Genomic DNA, 20,520 nt, shown 5'->3' on the forward strand with positions numbered 1-20,520 from the left:
TTCAGTGCCTTTCTTTTTTCTTTTTTTTCATGATCTCAGCGTTCATGTAATGGACCTCTTATGCAAGGCTGCTATCTTTTTTGTTATTTCCTCTTATTTTCAGTTGAATTACATTCAGGCTGCTGATTTGTTGCTCAGATAATGAAAAGCCATCAACAGCGTGCGTTCCCTGTAAATCGGAAAAAGAAAAAGCGAAGTGTTGAAGAGCACACACATCGGCTGCTGCACGTCGCTCCGTGATGTAAATTTAATACCACCATATGTTGTTTTTAGGCACCGGCATTGATTAAATCATTTTACCCGCGCTTGATGAAGAAGGAAAAAAGTTTTGCACCATCCATTGTGCTGCAGCACGGTGTTTGTCTGCCAGATAATCAAATTTCTATTCAAAGAGGAGAAGAAAATAATCAGATTAACAGAGTGTAGATTCATTACAGTATTCGCTCTCTAAGCGGTGTATTTTGTTTATGAGAATTTTTAATTGTAATCAACCACTGCAGCAGAATCAATCGTTTAACGTAGGAAACCGTGACTTATGAGAGAAAATTAAATACACACAAATGAACAAAGAACCGCACACAGTCACAACACACAGTTTGCAGGAGTACATTAACGTCCTAGCAGAATATGCATAAGTACTTGATTGGCCTCATGGGATGTTAATATCTGTGCTTTAATTTCAGATTGTATGTAAGCATATCTCCTTACAAGCCATTACAAGAGTTTAATTCCGAGCACAGCCAAGAAAATGTGTGTTATGGTCTCAGTTTCAGATTTTTTTTTAGGATCAAGTGTGAGATTAAAATAGATTTTTGGAGCATTTTTTTCATTCTTTTCAATTTTTTAAGTGGAATAATTAAATATGTTCGGTTAAAAATATCCCAGCTGCCATATTAGGAGTAAAAAAAGACTTAGAGATTAAGTACACTTTTTAAAAAAATGAATTATTTGCTTAATTGGTTACACTCAAATTAATTACATTTGTCCAAATTAACTTAACAAGTTGATGTAAATAGTACTTGTTAAGTTCACTTGGATCAACGTTATTTATTCGAGTGTAACTCATTGAAGCACTTCATTAGGATGATCCAAAATTTGTTTTTTCTTTTTTGTTTGTTTGTTTGTTTTCAGTGTAGATGTTTTCAGTGTAGATGAAATTAAATACTTGTTCATTCTGGTTCTGCAGAATAACCGACACATAATACTTCTAACGTGATTTACAAAACATTTTACGGAGATGTTAGCATGTTAACTAGCAATACAGGAACTGTGAAAGACATAAAACTGAAACAAAGCAAATGAACTTTGGTTCCATTAAACAGAACAAAACTATATAAGATGGCAGAATACACTCAGAAATGCTTATATTTCTGTATAAATCTAACATGGTTGGCAAGTTTTTTTCTCTTATATTTTGTAAAGTTTTGCAACAAATGAACCCTTCTAAATCTGAAAATGCTGGGGGGGGGGGGGTCTTAAAACAGATAATACTTCTGAAGTGATTTACAAAACATCTTACAAAGATGTTAGCATGCTAACTAGTGATGCAGGAACATGACCGTGAAAGACAGAACTGAAACAAAGCAAATGAACTTTTGTTCCATTAAACAAAACAAAACTATGTAAGATGATGGAATACACTCAGAAACGCCTGTATTTCTATATAAATCTAACATGTTTAGCAGTTTTTTTTTTCTCTTATATTTTGTAAAGTTTTGCAACAAACACTTCTAAATCTAAAAATGCTGGGGGTTTTTAAACCAAATAATACTTCTGAAGTGATTTGCAAGACATCTTACAAAGATGTTAGCATGCTAACTAGCGATGTAGGAACAGCAGTGTGAAAGACATGGAACTGAAACAAAGCAAATGAACTTTTGTTCCATTAAACAAAACAAAACTATGTAAGATGGCGGAATACACTCAGAAACGCCTGTATTTCTGTGTAAAATGCTCATTGGCATTTTTTTCTGTTATATTTTGTAAAGTTATGTGACAAATAAACACTTCTAAATCTAAAAATGCAGATTTTTTTAAGGCAGATAATACTTCTGAAGTGAGTTACAAAACATCTTATGGCGATGTTAGCATGCTAACTAGTGATCCAGGAATGTCACTGTGAAAGACATTGGACTGAAATAAAGCAAATGAACTTAGGTTCCATTAAACAGTCAACCATGAAGTAAAAGGGTAATTCCACATTGTACAAGTTCACAGACCAATTTATTTATTTATTTATTTATTTTGTAGATTGGGGAGAATAGTGTTTGAAATTGTGAGAGCAAACATAACCTATTATTAAGCTGTCAGTTATAGAATATGGCAATTGGCAGTCAAACTACATAGTTTTATCAGCAGAAATTAGTTTTTTGTAACTTTCAATATAGCGTGACATACTGTAACATCAATCACGTAACGTCAGTCACACATAAATATGCAGTCATTCAGTTTATGCGTTTGATTTGTAACATGGCAAGGAGCAACAGAATGGCAGTTGCTTGCAACCTTATATCCTAGAATAAAAAGAGTTGTTAACCCTGTATAGTTTGAAGACAAAGCTGGAATCAAATTTATGGATTTTCTTAATGGCTGTTTTTTTGTAACGTCAGTCACACCCATAGTAATGAGTACCACCAATTTGCACTAAGCACCAACAAAGTTTCCTTCCCCTACCAAGTAGAACTTCCACAAGATGGTAACACTCAGGGGCTGTATGTTTTAAGTCCTGATCGCTTCAAAAGGCCTGCTTCTTCTCACGGTGGAAGTCAATTTCAATTTATTTTCATTTTTATAGTGCCAAACCACAACAAAGTTGCCTCACAGTGCTTCACACAAGTAAGGTCTAACCTTATCAACCCCTAGAGTAAGCACACAAGTGACACTGGTAAGGAAAAACTTTTCCTGTGATGATTTGAGGAAGTAACCTCAAGCAGACCAGACTCAAAGGGGTGACACACTGCTTGGGCTATGCTATAAATACATTAGGCAATACAGGAAATTATACAGGAAATTTTGGGAGATTTTGGGGGGAATTGCCCAAAAGCTCATCATGACAGTGTTGGCTTTCCCTGTCTTTTATAACTTATTGTTAAACATTGTTCATCAATCAGCAAACATAAATTGCTTGTCACTCTCATTCGTACCTAAGATGACCGTAGCTTGAGCATGTCACTTTGAACAAATTTGTTCAGCTAAGTTTATCCAACTAATGACCTGAAATTCTTTTATATTTTTCTCAGCTTTTTCTTTTATACATTCTTGACTTTACAATGAGTATAATTTTAGCGTGTGCTCCTGTAGCCTCACAGATGACATTTGCACGCTCTGAGCTGAGAATCATGTTCTTGCGGGTCAGAGAATTGCTTGTGGTTCTGTTTGTGGTTGTTGCCAAAACAATGCTGGGTTATTACTCATTCTGCTGCCTAGTGAGCTTTGAGGTGGAAAAGAGGCGGAAACGTGCCAGTTACCAGAAGCGCTCCTATGTAGGTTCAGTGTTACTTGAGTGCTGGCTGCTGTAAAACTCTTCAGAAGAGCATAAAAAAGTTGACGAGCCCTGCAGATTGCTGTTTTGGGGAGGGCTGATGCAGCCAGATTAATAATGTGTTTGCGGGGTGTGAGGATGTTCATTTGTGACATCCTCATTTCATATTCTCGCCAGTTGGGCATGCCTCCGTTTTGAGGTGTAATATAGGCCTGCCAAATCAGCGGTAGCCCCATTACTCATCCCCCTCTGTGCTGTCTCCTGGCTTGCGCTCCGGCGCTAATGCAGATTACAGGGATATATGAGGGCTATTTTGTTCGCTGCAGGGTGGAAACGATCACAGGCAACCCCATCCCTCTCTGATGCACGGCTCTACATCTGTTCCCCACCTACCCCACCCATGAAAGCCTATCGGGATATCCATCAGAGCCAAGATCTTATCAGATCTGAGCCCACTGCATCTATTGCGCATCAATTATAGATGCTATGTGTAAAAAATTGGGTCACTCTATCAACATGCGCACTCCCTCCTCAGAGACACTGTTTGGTTAAGTGATTAGAGATGACTTTAGATACAATTTGCGCGTGTTATAAGGTGTTAAATGGCCCATTTATGATGCATGAGTATATAGACACAAAAGCCTCCAGTGAAGGAGAAAATGAGCATCATTTCTAACTAATAATGTGACTCAAACTTTCTTTTCACACAAAGAAATTAAGTTCAAAGTCGAGGGAATTAATCAAACAAGTTGGGGTGTGATTTATCATGACGATCCAAGTTTGGCTTTTTTTTTCACCATCTTTCAGGAGTTTTGGTGACCTGTACTTGTGGGATTTATGCAGGTGGTACTCCTCATACATTCCTCATAATCAATATACTCATTTTTTTTTCGCCCCACAGCTGCGAGACAATCCGTGGTGATAAATGAGCTGAGCTTCGTTATTCATAGTCAAAGATCATCAGCGACTTTCATTCATTTCCAGCTTGTTTTTCTATATTATTCATATATTCTACCTATTGTGTGACCTAGACATGGCCCAAACCAGCACCTTAAATCTTCATGCAAGTCTGTGCTCATCTGTTAGGTAAATAGACCATTCATCATATCACTGGTCTTTTACAGTTTGACTGTTTGACTGATCCGTCTTTCAAACGGCCTCTCCCCCTGACAGCCCAATCAATCACTTTCAATGAAGATGTCACAGCTCATTGTGCCGAGTGTTATCCCAAACGCTTTCCACCCACTTTTCGATGATAAATTAAAAGCCAAACTTTTTGTTTGTTTGTTTGTTTGTGTACAGGCAGTGTTCACACCAACAGGTAGGTAATGCATAGGTCCCATTTAAAAGTACTGAAGTCTTAATTTCAGTATTTTAATTGGAGTAATGTAATTTTCCCCTCAAAAAAAAAACATGCAAGTTATCAACAAGTGGATGCTGCTCATAATTAATGTTTGATTGATGGTTGCTTAAAGCTTTAAAGCTACAGTGTGTAAAATTTAGAGGCGTTTATTAGCATAAATGGAACATATTCATAAACATTAGTGTATAGTTACCTGCAACCAGTGCTGCCACAGTTACTTTGATAAAGTAATCCAATTACTGATTACTGATTACTCAAAATAAAATAAAATAAAATATGAATATCTTGCATCATCCAAAGGTTGCATTTAAACCGGACAACGGGTGCCAAGTCCTCTTAATTGTCGATTTAATGATGAAAGTAAAGTTAAAAGTGCTGTGATCAGTCTTTTTTATCTGTTAATGTCTCCGGTGACTCATGTTCAGGGTTGTCACAGTTACTTTGAAAAAGTAATCCAATTACTGATTACTGATTACTCCTTGAAAAAGTAACTTAGTTACTTTACTGATTACTCAATTGTAAAAGTAACTAAGTTAGATTACTAGTTACTTTTTTAGTTACTTTTCCCAGCTGCTGACAACAACCCTCTGCCACCTCAACATGACAATGATACCTGTTTTGCCAAAACTCACTTTATAGTCACCCTTTCTTTACTTCAATGACAATAAATACTTGTTTTATAAAAAGTAAAATAAAGACCTCTTTCTTGACCTCATATTTAACTGTTGACAGCACTGTAACAGTAAAACTTGCAATTTCTAACCTACATTGTTTATAAATGTAACTATTAAATTCTTTCTAACATTTTTCTAACATTTAAATTCTCTCTAAACATTTTACTTGTCGAAATTATTATTATTTTAAGTAGTATTAGTAGTTGTAGTAAAAAAAAAAACGGCTTCAAAACTGGACCTTTAATCTAGGGGTGTTGTGAGGGGGGCACATCCCTGCCCCACGCCCCCATTCCATCTGGATTCGCCCCTGCTTTGGCGTTTGAGCACAAAGAATGGATAACATTTATTTATGCAGAAAACAGGACCAGATTTACTGGTAAGAAAGTTTTATTGCGTTTTCACATCATGTGGTCCTCAGAAAGAGAGTTTAGGTGCATCTGAGAGGAAAATAGTGTTAGTTGTTGACGTGTCGCGGAGGATCAGCTGTTTTTAGCAGCAGATACGGAGCGGCTCAGCTCAGAATTCTAAATAAAGGAGAAAAAAAAAGCATAAAAATGTCTTTGTAAAGCTCAGTGCAGGTGTGCTGTTGTCACTGTGCTTTAAGAGATGAGGACGAGACGTAGCTGCTGCAGAAAACCAGGGATGAAAAGCTCACAGCTCGCTTAAAGTGGGCAGTTCAGTCGAACCCCGACCTCCTGCCCACAGACCAAGTTTAATGCTGCTATTGACCCACAATGAAAAATAATAGTAACGCACAGTGACTTGGAGAAGTAACTTTAATCTGATTACTGATTTGGAAAGATTAACGCGTTAGATCACTCGTTACTAAAAAAAAGTGGTTAGATTAGAGTAACGCGTACTAAGTAACGCGTTACCAGCATCACTGCCTGCAACAACAAATTTATGTGTTTTCATAAAGCTTACAAGGAGCCCTTTATAGCTGTATGGGGGCGGCCCCCTCGTGTAGGCCGCCATGTTGTGCCGCCATGTTGATACAGTAACCCAAAAAGGGCATATTTACTCTGTCTTTCACAAATCTGGAAAATTGAAGAAAAAATAAGAGGAATCAGTAGTTGGTCCCACTGAAAAAAGAGAATAGTTGAACTAACTCAATTGTTTCAATTGGTAAAATCTAAATTAATTCAGTTGTTTGAACTTAACTTAATAAGTTAGATCAACTCTAACTTACAAACTTAAGTTCAAACAGCTTAATTCATTCAGATGTTACCAATTGAAACAACTTTTTGAGTTGGTTCTTTTTTCTGTCTACTGGTCGCTATACTGAAAAAAGAGTATAGTTGAACCAACTTAAACCAACTTAGTTGTTTGAACTTAAGTTTGTAAGTTAGAGTTGATCTAACTTATTAAGTTAAGTTCAAACAACCTAATTCATTTAGATGTTACCAATTGAAACAACTTTTTGAGTTGGTTATTTTTTCTGTCTACTGGTTGCTATACTGAAAAAAGAGAATAGTTGAACCAACTTAAACCAACTTAGTTGTTTGAACTTAAGTTTGTAAGTTAGAGTTGGTCTAACTTATTAATGTAAGTTCAAACAACTTAATTAATTTAGATGTTACCAATTGAAACAACTTTTTAAGTTGGCTCTTTTCTCAGTCTATTGGTCGCTACACTGGAAAAAGAATAGTTGAAACTTTTTTTAAGTTTGTTCCTTTTTCAGTGTAGTCCAAGCTGACAAGTTTTAGAATCATAATTTTTGTGAAATGGAGGATCAGACATATTGCTTATCACAAGAGAAAACAAGGCAGTGTGAAACCCTGTCGCCAAAGAACCAAAAACGTAAATGGAAGTAAACTCATCACTGGTGGTGGTATAATGCATTCTGCAACCTCACCACTAGATGACACTACATCCTACACACTGTAGCTTTAAGTTGTGGGTCTTTCTGTAAAATCAGTGTGAGAATGTAGATGCTTCATAGAGTTAGATGCAGATGTATTTGTACAGTGAGACAATTTTTGTAATTTTGCCTTTGTACACCACAATGGAAGAGAAATGACGCAGTCAAGATGGGCTTCAGCTTTAATTCAGGGGGTTTAACAAAAATATTGCCTTAACCATTTGGAAACTAGTTGCTTGCATAGTGTATCCATTTCAGACCTCGTAAGTAACTGGACAAATTAAATATAAGGACTATCTTTAATAGAAGTCACTTTTACAGACAGTTTTATTTAGACAAGTTGAAGGATGTTTTAGACTTCAGTTACATCAATCACTAAGACAAAACTATATGGTACAATATGGTAAATCTGACTGGAGTAGGCCGTTTTTAAAAACATAGTGGCCATGCAAGAAGGGGATAAGTGATGGAAGCCACCAAGACAGCCAAGCAACACTCTGTGCCACACCACCATGAAGCTGTATAACTGACAAAGATTGCACCCTCCAGTGTTTCTCCAATCCTAGGCAGAGACGCTTGAACTTGTGTTGGTGGCTTCCCTCACTCGTCTCCTTCTTGTACAGTCACTCAGTCTTTGAGAACTCCCTCCTCCATACAGATTTATCATGAGGAACCACACTTTTTGCATTTCTTGATGAAAATGCAGTCCAAGACATACTCACTGATACACAGATGTTCATGTGTCTATGACCTGTGTTATTTAAAGAAAATTGTAAAAGTAATGTTTTTTATGAAGAATAATCCTCATATTTAATTTGTCCAATTACTTATGGCCTCTGAAAATAGAGGGACTGTGTGTTGTAATTCCTAAATGGTTAATATAATATTCTTGTCAAACCCCTTTTTCAACTCCATTTTGGTGACGTACGAAAGCGAAATTGCAAAACTGGCGCCCCTGTTCAAATACTTATGGACCAGAGCATGCAGTCACGGATAAATGGAAAACTTTCCGATTTACAGCTCGTCTCTGAAACTATACACGGCGCTCACAAATGGCTTTGCTGTTATTGGATGTACTCAGCAAACACAAGATAATGACCCTTAATTTGATAATGAGCCTGTAAGATTGTCTCATTAAATAACCAAAACAGCCTCAATGAAGCGATTCGTTTTTCCACCCTACAGGTCGAATCATGAGAACAAACCTCACGTCTCATCTTTTTCTGTTTTCTATTATCCGCAGGACCCTCTGGGATGCGATACGACACCGAGACCCGCGACACCAGGAGGCCGCCGTCTATGTTTACCTGACACACAACAACACACATGCAATCACATAAGTGTACAAAAATACATCACATTTCCTCCTATTTTGCAAAAATAAATCAAAAACATCACAATTCAGAACTGTGTTACCATACAAGCCCAAATAAAAGATAGTATTTTTTTTCTTAAAAACACATTTGAAAAAAGAGCCGCGTCTTGTAATCAGGTGTGTCTTATATTCAGGCCAATATGATGATTTGCATCTTAGATTTCTGTTGTAAAATCTGGATTTTGGTCATATAATTCTGAACTGTAATGACATGTTCATGGTGAAACATGTCAGAAACATCACTAATTTGCAGGTGTTTTAAATATTTGCCAGTAATTAAAGTTGTATTATTTAAAATCTGTTTATTTATCTTCTTAGTTCAACTGAAGGCTGGTATTTTTTACTTTTTTTTTTTTTTTGGTACTATACATAGATGTGGATTTAGCTCATTGTGATGTAAGATGTGTTTTTTCATGGTGATGGCTGCAATTCATCTCCAGTGCTACTGGTGGCGCTGTAGTGGAAATTTATTCCGTAATTTACCCAGAAATGGCAAATGAAGAGCAAATTCTGCACTCCTATGCAGGTCACTCCTTAATGTAATTCACTATTTTTGTTTTTTCAGTTTTTTCAAACCTTCACAAACAAAACTTTTTACATTCTTAGACCTTCATATCGATTTTGTGCAAATTATTTTTTTTAAAGTTCAGGCAGTCATCTGTAACATTTCTGAATTTCCTGATTGCACACCCACCACTAGTATTGATTGTCACGTCCGTCCTTCCAGCCACACCCTCTCATGCAAGAGTTGGATGTTGATTTAAAGAAGTTGAAAAAATATAAAAACTCACATTTTTTATGTTAGATGCTATAGTAATAAGTTGAATTGCAACATTTCGATCAATATCGCAGAAATGAGCAACTGGTGGCCTACGGGCCGCCAACCAAATTTCCATTTCGTAAAAAGGAATGTAACTAGCATCCACCAGCAGAGGGCGCTCATTGGGTACTGATGCTGCACTTTAAGACTCGTAATGAGAGGCGGTGCAATCACTTTTTTATTTTCAGAAAATAATTTAAATATATAACATCAGCTGATGAAATGATGTAATAATGTATATTTTAATATAGAAAGCAAACAAACAAATAAGTAAATTAGAAATAAATCAGAATTTGTATCCCTTTTGTTACAAATAAATAATATGACAAATGCTGATGCAGTTGATAATATTCACTGAACATATTAAATATACAAAGTACTAAATGTACTAAACTAAACATTTCAGAAAGTAGCATTAAACAGCAAATAAAAAGCAGAGAGTTAATATGAATTATTAATAGTTGTTGTCAGTAATACATGCAGTAACTGATGATTGAGTAAAGTGGGGTTTTGTAACTATATACGCATTCATGTTCTGACTTATAGCAAGTTACTTATAGCAATTGATCACAAATATTTTATTGAGGTTTGATCAAATCTCTAGCCACATTTTTTTTGCAGAGATATTATAGTAAACATATTAAGAGGGCTGTGCTTTGCTTTACTTTGACCTTTGACCAATTTGTTCCAAACGTTAATCATTTGGAGACACTACCCAAAGTAATATTCCCAGTGGTAAATCCGTAGTAATAAAATCTGTCAAGCCATTTTTTAGTTTTTTCAAACACACACACAAAACCAATTATAATACACTACCTCTGCTGCAGTGTGTATGGTAATTAAAAAAAATGTTATCGGGGTTATAAGCCCCCCCCCCAGTGGAAATTTTCTGAGGCCGCCTATGACAAACGAGAAAAAGTGAGCATCAATAAAAGAAAAGTTGTCTCACAATACCATACTATCTAATGAAAATGAGTAACAAAAGACCTTTTGAATTAAAATTACAATTGATTTAATGTGTGAATTTAATTCAAATGAGTTCATTTAACTAAAAATCAAGGCAACTGATGTGTTTTGATGACCTCATCATCAAAGATGCTTGCGGCTTATCCTGCAACTCTAATCCAACGTGCTATAATTTATTGGATCAAATCGCAACTTTTATTTTGTATTCAGGTTAGCGGGATTACAGGTAATCTGATTACCTCATTAGCTGGGGCCTCCCGTCTCACAGAGGATTTGTGAGGATTTGCAGGTCTGCTCATCGCGCCCATCGCTCCAACCTCCACCTCTTTCCGCGTGCCACAGCTGCATTATTAAACTTGTATAAGATCATTAGCATACAAAGCAGGAAAGCCACTGCAGCGGAGTCATGCATATTTATTGGAACGTGCGTGCACCCGTACTGTAACCTTGACACAGAGGCGTGACGAGGCTCTGCGTTCTGCTGTAGCTGGTATCAGCTGTGGCGTGTAGTTCTCTGGTTAAAAAAAAAAAAGATTATTTGCAGAACATCTGAACATACACAACACGTTTGGCTTCAATGTGCACATTAAGGGGCACGCTGCACCTTGTACCGCTTTGAAAAATGCAGAGCAGAAGGAGTTTAGTTAGGTTTTGCACAGAACATCTCGTCGCAGTAAGTCCTGCAGAAGGAACTCATCTGCTGCACGCAGACACAAACACAGCACTGCATGGTATGACCTGTGGATCCCCCCACCTTTTCTTCCTCCACCCCCCAACCCCCCCCCCCCACCCACCCCACCACTTCCCCCCTTTAACCCTGTTTCCTCACAAACCCTGCTTTTGCATCTTTTCTAGTCCTTCCTCCTTTCCCTCTCTCCTGTGACATTGCTGTTGTGTCTTATGGCTTTTTATTCCTACATGATGGTAGATGGGTTCATGTAGGAGTAGAAGCCACTAAACACACGGTGAGCGCTCGACACGCTGGCCCACACGTGCACGGCAAAGCTTCCTGTGGATCACGCAGCTGCCGCGTTCACATCAACGTTCCTGCGCAGCGCCGGGTAATCACGCTTTAGGGCTTTGACTGTTAAAAGCTAATTTTCAGTTACATTTATGTGAACTTGTCAGATGCGAGCAAACCTTTTCACAATGATCTCCCGCCTGCACACAGACTGCATGCGCTCTGAATTTCACACGCATCCCTGCCCTCAGGTCACTGAATAACACTGGATTTGGAAAGTTCCCAAAATAGAGATCAGCAGGAGCAGATGCCACAACTGAAGTGAAAGAACTGCAGGTAGGTCATAAAGAAGTGCCCCCCCCCCCCTTATGTATGACTGTCTGCTTTGTTCAAACAACAATAAACTTTTATTTAAATCAAGCCTCATGAAATCATTAGATCGGAAGAAAGAAACCAATCAAACCTAAAAAAAAAAAGGCTTCAAATGGTAACACTCAAATTAAATAAGTTAAATTAACAAGATGACATGAATTTATTATTTGTTAAGTTGGATCAACATAATTTATTCAGTTGGATCAACATAATTTATTAAGTTGGATTAACTTAATTTATTAAGTTAGATCAACTTAATTCATTTGAGTGTCACCAACTGAAACACTTTTTTAAGTTGATCCGGCAATTCTCTTTTTTTTAATGTAAGAGAAACACACACACACACACACACACACACACACACACACCCACACACACACACACACCTGGAGAGACCGATCAAAATCTGGGGGATTGCTCGCACTTAGCACGTGTTTCAAGCATCCTGAGGAGTTTGATGACTGTACACTTTCAAAAATGTTTCATGGGGTTATTATGTATAGCTTACATTCAAGAGCAATGTCAGCATGAAAAATAAATAAGACACGTTAAAAAACATGCATATATTAGTAAGTTGATAACTAACAAGAAGAAAAACAATAAGGCATAGGTTGCCAATGGTTTTAAAATAAAGTTTGATCAAAAAACTGGAATTGCTGTGTGTGATTTATTCGAACTTAAGTGAAATAAGTTGCTCATCCACAAAAAATTAAGGTAACAATCTGCATGGACATTTCTGAGAAGACTGGAAGTAAATTAAAGAGGAAAAAAATAATTTAAATGAAATAATTTGACTACTTAATAACAGTAACACCTTTTAGTTTAGTTGGTTCAACTTAATCTTGTAGAGGGCAAAGAAAATCAAGCATACTCAACTACTTAAGTAAATGTTTTCCTACTGTTGAGTTAGTTTTACTATAAACATCTCATGGTATTAACTCAGCAATGGCTGAGTTGGAATTACTTAAAAAGAGCCACACACATTGTTACCTTAATTTTTTTAAGTTGAGCCAGTGTAATTTTTTTCATTATTTTTTATTAAGTTGAGCCAGTGTATTACTTTTAGAATGTACGTGTTGCGTGGAAACCACTGACACAATCAAAATGATCCCTTCATGGTTAATATGTTTATTAGAATTGTTACACCTTAAAATGTCTTAAAGCTGTAACACTGATCAACTTTCTGATGAGTTCTGCAAAATTTGATTTTAACATACCTTCTAAAGTATAATTAAAATTGTTTTTAAGATGACCGGACTTTGATTTGGTCCAGCTTAAGGTGCTTTATTGAATCAACTCAGGTTTAAAAGTTTATTTAAAGTGATATGTTGAAAATGAAAAACTTAACATTTTAATTCAACACTCAACAGGTACGTCAAAGAACTTAAATTAAGAAGTTGTTGGAAAATTAAGCTTTTATGATATTGCAGTTTGTTAAATGCCTTCCAGAAGATAGCTTACTCTGATTTTTATCAGGACTGGACCAGGAGCAATTTGGGGGTCCACATTTTGGCAAACCAACTCTTTAACCACTGGGCCACCCGCTGGCTGCGGAAGTAACCTGTGTTAGATTGGTGTCCTGTTCATAGACTATCATCCTCATCACACTAAAATCTGGTAATAAGTACCGGCACCAGCAGGACTCACTGCATACACAGGATACTTAACTATCAAGGAAATATGATTTAAAATGTGATTCTACTGTGTGAACCAGTTCGCTTTAGCACTGCAGGCACATTTAGATAAAGTTTTAGTGATCGCTGATTAATGCTCTGGGTTCCAACGACAGTTCACTCGCCTGGCATAAATGTTTTATTATTGCTGTTAACAGCTCTCCCTGCATCCCACAATCAAGTTTTATGTCTCTTTTTTTTTTCAGGACAACCTGTGCTTTCAGAATATATATGTTTTTGTTGTGTTTTATAAGTGTAATAAAGGTTTACAATCAAAAATAGGCAAGGAAAAAATAAAGCGAAAAATAATTTTCCACACACATTTATTCAAAACACACAGCAAACTAAAGGTAATTTGAGGTCTTGTGTGAAAGACTGTACAACAAAAAGGTTCAAACAATAAGCACAAATGCACAATATGAACAATATAAACAAAATGGTCTATGCGTTTTGTTGTCCATTGATATGGTAAACAGTGCTTCACGCAGAGAAAGCAACAGAGTTATCCAGTAACATTCACATGCACACTAGTGGAGCAATCCTGATAGTTACACACTCTTTGTTTGAGAACGTGAGATTGTCATCAGAGGCTCTCCGTGTGCTCCTGCTTTCACTGATCGCTGTGGGCACACTGAGTTTGTACTAATAGTATGTACTCATTGGAGCACCCAGGGGGCTATTCAAATGAGCCAACTAGTAACATATCACTCCTGAAAATGATCTTTGGCTTTTCACGTAAGGTAAATCTGCCCTACGATTGGATTTTGGAAAACCATGTGACGGTGAACCAATTCCAATTGGACACTCACATTGCCACATCATCACACAGCTTCTATGAGGAGTATAAAGACGGCTGATGGCTGGCTCGAAAGTCCGCAGAGTTAACTTTTCAGCAAAAAAACAAAAGTAAGTTTCTATCTCATATCATTAAAAAGTTATTTATAATTTAGTAAAGCTTGTGTACAAATGTTTTGTTTTTATCTTTTATGGGGCAGATTTGAAAATGAAAATAGTCTTGATCTGAAAACACTCCTGATCCAATAAGATCATTATTAAAGAGGTCAAACTGTGCAAAACCAATTTTAAATGTAACCGCTAAAGTCCCACAATTCTATGAGAGTTCTGTTCTAAACATCATTTAGGGCCCCTTCACACATAACATGAAAGACGCACAAACCGGAAGATAATCCCCAAACCAAACATGAAAAGGGCGACCACGAACCATTCACCTGCTGTCGTGAGGGATGCACGGTCGCACAGGCATGCACGACAGTAACCAAAATGACACAGTGCAAGCAGCTGGAACGTGTTGCACCACATTGTGCTGCTGATGTGGAGAAAAATATTTTTAAAAACAGCTGTATAATTAGTGAAAATCACTTGATTGAAATCAGTAATAAATAAAAGGGGACGCATACAGAACCCTGCGGTTAAATTACCCTGGTCAAATAAAAAATAAATGCAATTTGCGGGATTCAAACCTGCAATTTACAAAAGTGTAGATTACCAGACAGAAACCTTACCACTGCTCTACAATTATAGTCACTTGCCCAGTTCCGGATCATTGCCAGTTCCGGATTACTGCTGTCGTACAGACAGTTGCCCAATTCCGGATCACCTTTTTGAAAGTCCCACTATACGGAGCCATTATGCAACTGAATATCATTTTTTGGGTGTCCTTTTTTGTTGTATTGGTCATTTGGATGTTATCTAGTTGAAGAAGTCTGGATGGTGTAGCCCTTCTGCTTAACGTGTGAAGCCATATTATGTGTGGTGCAAATATTTGCCAGAAATGGATTACTTTGCCGGTTCTGGATCACGACACTCTGTGTCACTTTGGGGGCATTCCTGGCATCTGGCTGGAGCCCTTCTAATGCAGAATGATACACACTGTGCCCAAGAATGTGTTGTGAACACAAAATGATATAAATTATACTTATTAAATGAGAATTTACTTAGTTTCAAAATCACTGTTATAAAAAATGAAGTGTGGAGGTGAGATTTCTCCAGAATTAAAAAGTAAAAGCCCCCACATTCATGCCCATTCGTGATGTTGAGATGACCCCCAAAGTACACATGGCTCAAGTACTGACACAAGGCTGCTGCTTCACTGATCCACAACCGGCAAATTTTCGTGTCGGGGATAAATGCGTGCAGCAATTAAACAGCAAGACATAACACACTGACATTTTCTACCCAAGTAAGTAAGTATTTTCCCACTCTAGAACCAAAAACACAGAGTAGCTAACTCACCTTTGCTGCGTCTTAGAGATCGTTACTTTCAAACTTGCAGGAATAAGTGAGTCAAAAAAAGCGCGCACACCACAGACACCGGATGTTTTGATTCCTCTGCTGATCACAAGGACGGCTGGATCCGGTCGAGCTTGTGGTTGTTTGTAGACAAAACATCCATCTTTCCATTGGTACCAAGTATTATCTTATTCACGCTGATTACGAGAAACGGCGGTGCAAATACTACAGCAGTGATCCGGAACTGGCAATGATCCGGAACTGGGCAAGTGACTGTATGTGCGTCGCCGTTTCTCGTAATCGGCGTGAATAAGCTAATACTTGGTACCAATGGAAAGACTGATGTTTGTCTACAAACGACCACAAGCTCGAATGGATCCAGACATCTCTGCAATCAGCAGAGGAATCAAAACATCTGGTCTTTGTGGTGTGTGCGCATTTTTTGGCTCACTCATTCCTGCAAGTGTGAAAGTAGCTATCTCTAAGACGTAGCAAAGGTGAGTTAGCCATTCGGTGTTTTTGGTTCTAGAGTGGGAAAATACTTACTTGGGTAGAAAATGTCAGTGTGTTATGTCTTGCTGTTTAATTGCTGCACGCATTTATCCCTGACGCGAAAATTTGCCGGTTGTGGATCACTGAAGCAGCAGCCTCGTGTCAGGACTTGTGAGCCATGTGTACTTTCATCTCAACATCACCAATGGGCATGAATGTGAGGGCTTTTACTTTTTAATTCGGGACAAATCTCACCTCCACACATTTAAAATCCTCCTTTGCTCTCCATCTCTAACAATATAATGTGTGCAAAATGATAGCAAGTTGGGGCATCTTGTGCTATCCTGACCCACTTCATTGAGTTAAAAACTTAGGAGATGTCAAACTCCAAGAATGTTTATTACCACAGATTTTGTTTTATCTTCATTTATTAAGGAATGCCACCCAATTTGAGTAAACACTTCATTTTTGCTTGTAAAAATGTATAAGGGTGATTCTTTAACTACGGGCACTATTGGCCTTGTAAATGTAATTTCCACCACACCATTGCCTTACAATATAAAGCGCCTTGGGGCAACTGTTTGTTGTGATTTGGCGCTATATACATGTGCTCTGATGTCACTGTTTATCTCCATAGAAACTACCCAAACAATCTTTCATACAAACTGTTTAAAGGGACATCAAAAGTCTGGGTGTGGGACAAGCACAAAACGGCAATATTTGCATATAATGATGCTGAAAAAAGGTGAAAAAGTCATCATAGACTACTAGAACAAAGTTCTTAACACACTTTCATTGTAAAGATAACTATAAAAGTGTGAAATTTTGATTTAATTTCCATTCTTTTTGTCTGTCATGTAAACTGCAATTTACATGGTGGAAGTGAAATCAGCCAGTCGGGCAGCTTCACGCCATGCCGCGCGCTCAGACGCTGGCCGATCCTCATGAGGGCATGAGCACCCGCACACACGTGCACTGCGTGTTCTCCAGCTGAGGTGTAGGACACAGCGGTCATCTGTGTCCTGCACCTCAGCTGGGGGGGATGACACACTCCCCAAGCCATTTGTGTTGGGGGGGACTACGACGACACACTCCACATGCCATTTATGTGTGGGGGGGCGGGGGGTTCGGCACAATCACACCCATGTGTGTTGCCATGTGACGCTACTTTCATGTGGCACGTAGACACTTTTCACAGACAGGTCAAATGTGATCGCCTGCTCTCTGCTATCGTACCAGGTGCGTGAATAGCCGCGCCTTTTCTAAGTGCGCAGCGAGCGGTGTTAGATGTTTGTGTGCGACACCTGGAATTTGGCCGACACCTGCTGAGAGGGGGATCGAATGAGCACTCGCAGGGCATTTGCTGTCTTTCGGGCGCTTTTGTGCGCGAATGTTGTGGCGACAGGTGTACAAGGCGTTTGAGCCGGCTCAGATTTTTTCGAATGGCATGCAATTCCTCCTTCATGCGCTAGTTGGCTTCAATCGTGTTATGTGCGAAGGGGCCCTTAGGCCTGACACAAACCTTAAGCGAGTTGATAAAAAACATAAAATAAAATGCATCAATGAATTATGTGTTATGTGTACACAATAAAACTGTGTTTATGATGTCCCATTTTCGCAAAGGTCATATCTTGCACGGTTTATTTTATAGAATAAAATGTTTTTGTAATTGTTTTCAATTTACTCGTACTCTATGTGTCTCCCGATTTGAGTTATTTTTGGTGAGTACAATGGCCTGACAATAAGTTCTAGTGGAAACACAGTATTTAGTTTATAAAAATGCCTGGTGGCCTGTATTATATTGCTGAAAAGGTGTATAATTTGAGTAATTTAAAGCTTCTAGCACCAATAAAACTGAAACTCAGGTCCGTGTAAACACCTTCAGACTGTTTCCAGTTGCAAATTAGGTCCACAGTAATGACTAACGACAGTAATAATCAGCAACTGCCTTCCTGAGCAGAATTCAGTGACAACCAGTTAAACAAAAAATGAACACTATTCTATTCCTGGCGGGTCCTGTTAGGTGCTAAAATAAGCACATCCGGGCCCATCCTGAATTATTAAACCTTGGATATTACAGTTATTTGACACATGCTTGCAATTGTGTTGCTTTATGCCCCAATATAAAATAAATAATTTACACTAAATTAAATTGCAACAGATATGGTCTGCTGAGGTTTAATGATTAATTCAATGCTGTAACTGGTTATGATCTAATATTCAGTGGGTGGAATGGGAAATTTATTTCACTTGAGTTACATTAGGAATAAGTCTAATTTATTTTTCAAGTTCCAACCCTTACTTTTTTCACAGCACAGGGGTCTGACATAATATTAAGTAGAGTATAAGAGATACATTTGAAGAAGCTGTGAAAGGGTTTGATCATAGATTAGTGGGGGTCTGTGGGAATTTAGGGCTGAAATCAAACATTATCTGTGGAAAAGCATGTGCATTATTTAAAGTAGTATATTCTATATACCTACTCTACATTCCCAGATCTGTGTAGTTGTGGTAGACGTATAGATTTTCAAAATGCCAAAATTTTATATTAATGGGTAAACTGTGATACTTTTATCTAGAACATGAGACAGAAACAACAACAACAAATATATTTTTCCAGAGTGTAAATCATACCTTTTAAAATAAATGCCTCTTGAATAGGAAAATCCCATATGTATGATATAAGTTGTACTAGTATGTTATGTGTCGGACGCAGGCGGAGAACCGACCAGCGTTTGAAGTAAGACCCAGTATAAAATAAGCAGAGCACGGTACAAAGGATAACAGAATTTAATAACATAACAGTGATGTGCTAAATTACAAACAAATGAGTGCGCGGTCTGGCGAGGTGGAATTACGGTGCGCTCCCAGCAGCACAAACGGTCCGGAGCCAGAAACAGTTCGGACCCAAGGACCCCGCCGACACCCCCCCAGGTGGCCGCGACAAACCGAGTCTGTGAAAGAAGAAACCATCATGTGAGTCCACACTCCACACACAGAGAGACCACTCAAAGGTGTACATAAACAGCAAACACTTCCAGGCTTAATCACTAATCAGCTTCCCACCCTGCAGGCATGGAACACCCAGTTCACATTATCCACTGCAGTGGAAGCTGATTAAACGACTAACATAACAGCTCAATATAATAAGGTGTGAGGGACACCACATTTACTGACTGTACTAATGTTAGTCACAAAACCTACTGTACCTCAGGAAGTGTGCTGACGAGCGTGAGACCTCACCCCCTCCTCTTTCACAGACCATGGCATCAAAACCTGGTACGGTCTCTGCATCCATGATGATGAGATGGCTCTCGAGACGACGATCTCACCCGTCTGGTCACAAGGTCGAGTCTCTGGCAAATACACACTGTGTACTCCAGCCTTAAATGCAACCATGCCCCAATCCATAGAGATGCACCACAGCTGTGAGTCCTGACGAGCTGCACATGACCAGCCTCAGGTGATCAGGGTGAGGTCCTAATAACTCAGCCACACAGCCACTCAGTCCTGAACGCAAGCCACCTGGAAGGAAAAACAAAAGACAGAACAGAAGACAGAAACAAAAGGCAGCCAGGCACCCCCAGCCATACAACACTAGTATATAAGTTGCATTACTGTCAACTCATAAATTTGGGAAAAGTCAAAGTGACAAAGTGACAAAGTTTTTTATTCGGCACACAAAATATTCAAATAGAAAAAAATGAACAATTCCACAAACAAACACAGACAAAACTAGTGAGTCCGAAAGGGTGTGGGCTGAAGCAAAGCTTATTAGCGCCCACCCCTGCTAGTACAAGTCCAACAATTCTAATCAGTCATATTTACATAAATACAAATTCACTACTACATGTCGACACACAGACATACACATCAATATACTATTCACTTATAATTATATTTATATAGTACCAGATCACAAGAAAGTCGAATCAAGGCACTTTACGCCAGAAAGGACTAACCTTACCAACCCCCAGAGCAAGCACTAGGCAACTGTGGTGAGGAAAAACTCCCTATAAGGAAGAAACCTCAAGCAGACCAGGCTCTTGGGGGTGACCCTCTGCTTGGGCTGTGCCATATATACCTATATACATACGTATATACTTTACAAACATAAATATATACATACATATACACAGTCACTTATATACATATACACCTACCCATATCTATATATCTACATACGCATATACATACCCACACATTCAAATATACAATAAGTCCCACTTATA

The 20,520-nt window shown here is 38.2% G+C and overlaps 1 long non-coding RNA gene across 1 annotated transcript in view; it reads left to right on the forward strand.

Moving 5' to 3' along the window:
- LOC117504142 overlaps positions 1-8,750 on the forward strand; it is a 110,762-nt gene extending 102,012 nt beyond the window's left edge. Inside the window, exon 4 of the long non-coding RNA XR_004558731.1 lies at positions 8,623-8,750. This is a non-coding gene — a long non-coding RNA (uncharacterized LOC117504142). The remainder of the gene's footprint in view (positions 1-8,622) is intronic.
- Positions 8,751-20,520: the final 11,770 nt, after the last annotated feature.

The sequence above is a fragment of the Thalassophryne amazonica genome, chromosome 22 (assembly GCF_902500255.1).
Source record: "Thalassophryne amazonica chromosome 22, fThaAma1.1, whole genome shotgun sequence".
NCBI lineage: Eukaryota > Metazoa > Chordata > Actinopteri > Batrachoidiformes > Batrachoididae > Thalassophryne > Thalassophryne amazonica.